Source organism: Lathyrus oleraceus, chromosome 1 (genome assembly GCF_024323335.1).
Source record: "Lathyrus oleraceus cultivar Zhongwan6 chromosome 1, CAAS_Psat_ZW6_1.0, whole genome shotgun sequence".
Lineage (NCBI taxonomy): Eukaryota > Viridiplantae > Streptophyta > Magnoliopsida > Fabales > Fabaceae > Lathyrus > Lathyrus oleraceus.
This window is the reverse complement of record NC_066579.1, coordinates 225,464,198-225,470,197: the sequence shown is the minus strand read 5'-3', so window position 1 is coordinate 225,470,197 and position 6,000 is coordinate 225,464,198. Positions and strand designations below refer to the sequence as shown.

Genomic DNA, 6,000 nt, shown 5'->3' with positions numbered 1-6,000 from the left:
GCCGGAATTCTGTCAGTGATATCTATCAGCGGGTTCCGTTTATTTCGGATCCCCGGGTTGGATTTGAGAGTACTCGTTCAGAAGATCTGGTTGTCGTCCGTTCAGTGGATGTTCCTGTGATGATGAGATGTAATCTCCGGTTCCGTTTATTTCGGAACTCCCCAAGTCGGATTTATGGTGACTTAGTCCCTCAGATGACTGTGACTGGTTCAGAGACTTGATGGGTCTTCAGATGACTTGGTGACACAGTGACCTGCATTCATGCATTTGCATCATTATCATTCCGCATCCATCTGCATTCAACTCATGTCTACCCGTACCCGGGGTCCATCTTTGATTAAGATTCTGGTTGAGAGACATACATATGTGAGAATGTTGTTGATGAAAAATTATTTGTCTCAGTGACGCTAGAATCAAGGGACAAAATATTCCTGGTACGGATAGACATGGCATGCGTGAGTCATACTAACCCATTTGCTGTTTTGTAGGTGTCAACCGGTGCGCATAGCTCGTCTGTTCAAATATCCTGCTAGGGGCAACAAATCCAAACTGATGGATCCACCCAACGCTGACCTTCTTGAGTTGAAAGAAATGATAAAGGAGGATTTCAGTGTGGTGCAAGGGCTTGCTCTGGGGCAGAAAGCAATGGCTGAGAGATTGGAAAGAATTGAAGGTTGGATGATCCAGGAGAAAGTTCGGGGAAAGGCTCTGTCAGCCGAAGCAAACAACCCCTCTGGTACTGTGGCAAAGAAACCATCTGGCAGTGGTCCACTCAAAAAGGAGGTTGAATCAGGAGGTGTGGAGACAAAGAAAGAACGCGGTAAGGATCGTTATCACCCTTATGCTGCCGCTATAGTCACTCCTGTTGATAACCTAACTGTACCACAGCAACCACCACCACCTCAACAGAGAGCACTGAAAGCTAAGAGCCTGGTGAAGAAGGAGAAGGTTAATCGTCAGTTTGAGGAGCCACCTGTGACTTATACTCTCCTGTTCAAAAGGTTGAGGGATCTGGGGTTAGTCCGCCCAAGGATATTGATTCCCGTGGAACGGCATCGGAGGCCTCCAAACTATGATGAGAATGCTAAATGCGATTTCCATTATGGGGCACAGGGGCACAGTATTGAGGGTTGTAGAGCTTTCAAGCATGTCGTCCAGGACATGGTGGACTCTAAGGCTATCAGCTTGGCACAGATAATGAATGGTGAAGTCAACCCCGTACCCAGGAAGGGTCCTGTAAAAGTGAAGATGGTGAAAAAGGCCAAGAGAAGAATGGAGGTGACTGAGGAGGATCAGTTAAAGGTTCCAATGTCTGTGGTTCCAAAACCTCTGATGAAGGATGAAGCTTTCCCTAGTGCTGATATTTGTTGTGCGGCCGTCGCCACAAAGGGATGTGTAGTGATGAGAGACACGATCCAGAAGATGAAGGAAGTAGAAACGGATAGTGAAAAGGTTGAAACACCAAGTCAAGCTATTGAAACCGTCAAGGTGGAGAATGCCCTTGCTGCTGAGAAAGAGAAAAGGCTGTCCATTTCCTCTTATAAACAAGCCCTGGAAGTGGTGAAGAACCGAGAGGCCCGAGGCTGGGGAAGGATCATTGATATTGTGGTAAAAGCAGACATGTTTGGGGTCGGTTATCAGCCGGATCAAAAGTCGGCTAGACCAAACAGAGGATGTCGTCCACCGTACACCTTTGTCAGTGCAGGAATGCTGGATCCTGATCATGCTCGTTCAGTGAGTGAAGAGATAAACCGTGACCGCGAGCTCGAGGCGTGGATAAGATCGTGTGTACCAGAGAATTGGAAGGCCTCCAAGATCGCCACTGTCACTCATCCAGAAGAGTAGAATTTCTGTGTTTCAATTTTTGTTTGCATGAAAGCCATACGTTTTGCCCGAAACGTAGTGGTCCATTGTAAGGGTCATCTCATGTGTTTCATTATGCAACATTTTGCATCAGTAATAAATGGATGTTTTTGTGATTAAAAGCGGTGTTCCCTGTTTTTCACTTATTTTTGCAGTTTTAAGAAATAAAAATGGCAATGTTTTTTTTTCATTCTCTTTTCTTTTGAACTTGTCTCGCTCCAACCTCAAAAGTGACCATTCTCCTGATCTCGTTGATAACAATTCGGTTACACCTCTGTATGACTTCGACAATCCAAGCTATCATGCCAAAGAAGAAGGCGAAGAAGATTGTGATCTGATGGGATTAGCCAGGTTGTTGAAACAAGAGGAGAAGGTGATTCAACCGCACGAGGAGTGAGTCAAGATTGTTACTCCGGGTACCGCCGAGGTCTAAGGCGAGTCGAGAGCAGAATGGTAGCCCTGTTGAAAGAGCGTGTTGCTATCTTCTCCTGTCTGTATCAAGATACACCAGGGAGGAGTACCCATGGTGTGGGGCACAAGCTACCATTAAGGGAGGACTGTCCTCCAGAGAAGCGGTTGGCGCCGAAAAAGGGTGATAAGATGAGAATGTGTGTGGACTGCTGAGAAGTGAATAGAGCTAGTTCGAGAGATGAATTCCCGGTACTTCACATTGATGTATTGGTTGATAGTACAGCTCAATTCTCGGTGTTTACCTTCATGGATGGCTTTCTGGCCAAAATTAAGTGGAATTGCTGCCAGATGATATGAAGTAAACAATGTCCATCACACTAAGGAGCACATTTCTTGTTATAAGGTGAAGAAGAAGGCCGGTGCCGCGTATCAAAGGTCAAAGGTGACTTTGTTTCATGATATGATTCATCGTGAAAGCGAATGCCATGTTGAGGACATGATGACAAAGTCCCAAACGAGAGAGGGGCATCCGGTAGACCGGGGCAAGTTGTTTGACCGGTTGAGATAACTCATACTGTTGAGTCCGAATGAGTGCACTTGTAGAGTGCTGTCCGGTAAGCTGCCGAGGCTTATTGTGAACGAAAGAGGAGTCGAGGTCGATCCTGCTAAAAAAAAAAAAGGAAAAGAAAAAAGAAAAGAAAAGAAAAAGAAAAATAATGCAAGAAATGCCTGAATCGAAAACAAAAAGAGATCAAACGGTCAGGTAGGATAATGATTGCCAAGGGGCATTGGAAAAAGAATAAGTTGCAGGAACCTCTGATTCTGTTAATCTGGTACTTGACGGCCCTCGAGGGGTCTATGAGGTGCGTATTGGGTCAGCATGACGAGTCTGGTCGAAAAGAGCATGCAATTTACCTAAGCAAAAAGTTTATCGACTGTGAAATAATACATTCATTGCTCGAGAAAACTTGTTGTACTTTGGCATAGGCTGCTCGCCGACTGAGACAGTATGCTGGTTCATACCACTTTGTGGATTTCCAAGATGGATCTAATCAAGTATGTGCTTGAGAAGCTAGGATTGACCGGACGGGTTGCAAGATGGAAAGTAATTCTAACTGATTCATGATATACAGTATACCATTAAGGATTATCAACCAAGGAAGTTTGAGTTCCCTGATGAGGATATCTCGAGGTACTCAAATCGAAAGATTGTGAGGAACCGATCCCGGAGGAGGGGCCTGACCCTGAATCCGAACGGATTCTGATGTCTGATGGGGAGTTTAAGGTGAATGAGCTGGTGTGTCCCAGATAACCTTTGAATACACCAACGTTGGTGGCTGAGTACAAAGTTTGTGTCCCGAGTACTAAACCTTGATGCGTACGCCTACTGGGGCAACGCCGCATTCGCCTGTGTATGGGATAAAAGTGGTATTACTTACTGAAGCCTAGATCCCATTGTGGAGAGTCTTGATGGATGAGAAATTGGAAAAGACTGGGCGGGTAAAGACTCGGTATGACGCATGGAGCCTGACTGAGGAAAAGAGGCTGACGGTTACTTGTCATGGGGCAGTTGTACCCAGTGAATGAAGCGTGTTGTTGACCGAAAAGTGCGAACTCGTGCGTACCACGTGGGAGAGCTGGTATTGAAAAGGATCCTTCCTCCTCAACGATCGTGGGGCAAGTGGACACACAGTTATGGATGTCCATTCGTGGTCAAAAAGGTTTCTCTGACAAAGCTTTGTTGTCGACGACCACGGATGACGAAGATTTTCCATCCCCTGTGAATGCGGATGCAGTTAAAAGATACTTCGTAAAATTGACCCGCTGGACAAAAAAAAGAAAAAAGTCCAGGCAAAAAGGGGCATCCCGGCGAACCGAAAAAAAAAAGAAAAGGTTCGGGCAAAAGTTAGGGATAAAGAATGAAAAGAATTTGTACACCCGGCAAGTCGAAAACCCCACAAGGGCGGCTTGGGCAAAAAAGGGTATCCCGGTGGACTGAAAACCCGAAAAGGCGGTCCAGGAAAAAGAGGGATTGAAACGAACAGCTGCGTCCAGCATGACCGTTTGTGCTTCGGATATAACATGGATAATCTCCGTCAGAGATCGATCGGAAGCGTCTTGTTCAGAAAACAGAAAGTGCAGGAAAGTCTTGAGGACATATGGGGTGTAACTGAGTTGGAACTCGATGAGATCACGGTTTCACATTGCCATTAGGATAGATTTTTTCCTTTTTATGTGCAATCACCTCTTTTCAGGGTTTGCTTCCTGTGTGTTGCTCGGTTTTGAGCCGTCTTTTTCAGTCAGTAAAATGCGTGTTCAGTCAAATAATTTTGTTTTTGTTTTCATTACCGCTTTGATTACGAAAACATCCGTTTATTTTTGATAAGAATACTTGCATTCTGTAACATGGAGATCCCTTCCGATGCATGCTTACAAGGTTGAAAGCGTGAAATCTTATTCGTAAGTTTGAGTGATATGGGTGTTGAAATGTTGGCGCGCCTGGGGCACGCTTTTATCTAACGATCTCTTGTACAGGTGCTGTTAGATATCTTCATTCCCTGACCGGTTGTGATATGAAGCCTTTTGACAAGAGATCCCCACAGAGTCCAACCAGGGGCAAGGGATAGAAGAACAGTGAAAAGACGACGAAAGAAGGACGACGATCCTAGAGGTTAATCAAGAAGACTCTTCAAAGTCTGAAGACTGGGAAATTTGTATGAACCCCAGAGGTTCGATCCCCGTAAAGGCATGAAGGAGTTGGGAATACAAGGTGATGAATCAGAAAAGTCCAGACGAGTCTGGGAATTCTTAAAAGTGGGAAGTCAACACTGTGGTTGGAAGATGAATGCCAGTGTTCGACGAGTCGACAGGTGTTCCGTGTCGAATAAGCCGTATCTCCCCAGTGGGTCTGAAAGTATTGGTTTTCCCTAGCCGATTCGAGATCGGTGTCTCCTCAGAGAGCTTGAAGGTCGCCATGTCCCCCAGTGGGAGTATCAGTGGGTGGTTTGTTTCCCAGGGTTGAGGACGTATCCCCAGTGTGGTTGTAAATGCTTGTCCCCTGCAGGGTTGTGGATGTCTATCCCCAGTAAGGCCTAGTGTATTATTTCCTCAGCAGAGTGGTGTAGGCCTTTCCCAACGGAGTTATGCATTTCCCCCATCAGGGTGTGGAGTGTTTTCCCCTAGTGGATCTCCATAGTGGAGGGTTTGTGTTGTTGGTTTTCCCCTAGCAAGGTCCCCAAGCGGACCGAGTCCGGTGAAATCATCCCCAGTAGAGGTAAACATTGGTTGCCTCCCATAGTAGAGTAATCCCTAAGCAGTTCGGGTTCGATGGAGTTCATCCCCAGCAAGGGTTGTCTTTCCCCAGCAGGGTGGAAATGGACGTGGTATTGAGATCCTCAGCAGAGTTCCTGGAGCTCCCCGGTGTTGTCTCTGGAGGAGACATGTTTTTATGCATTCATCATTTAGATAAGCATAGCATATTGCATCATTAGTGCGTAGCATTTCCATGATCATGGGGCATTGCGCTAAAAAAAAACTCATGCATTAGCATTGCAAACATATCCATTAGCCCTAAAGCCGTGGTAACCAAGAATGGATTGTTGGAAGGAGTTTAGCCTCGTGCCTTTGGGTTGATTTCGGAATTGGGTTCCCAGCAAAGTAGAAAGGTGTTTTCCCAACAAGTGACTCCTTAGTGGAGCGGGTATCCCCAGCATTGCTACTCCCCAG

At 46.0% G+C, this 6,000-nt stretch overlaps 1 pseudogene; it reads left to right on the top strand.

Moving 5' to 3' along the window:
• The first annotated feature begins 552 nt into the window (after nucleotides 1–552).
• LOC127100909 (uncharacterized) overlaps nucleotides 553–6,000 on the top strand; it is a 34,089-nt pseudogene continuing 28,641 nt past the window's right edge.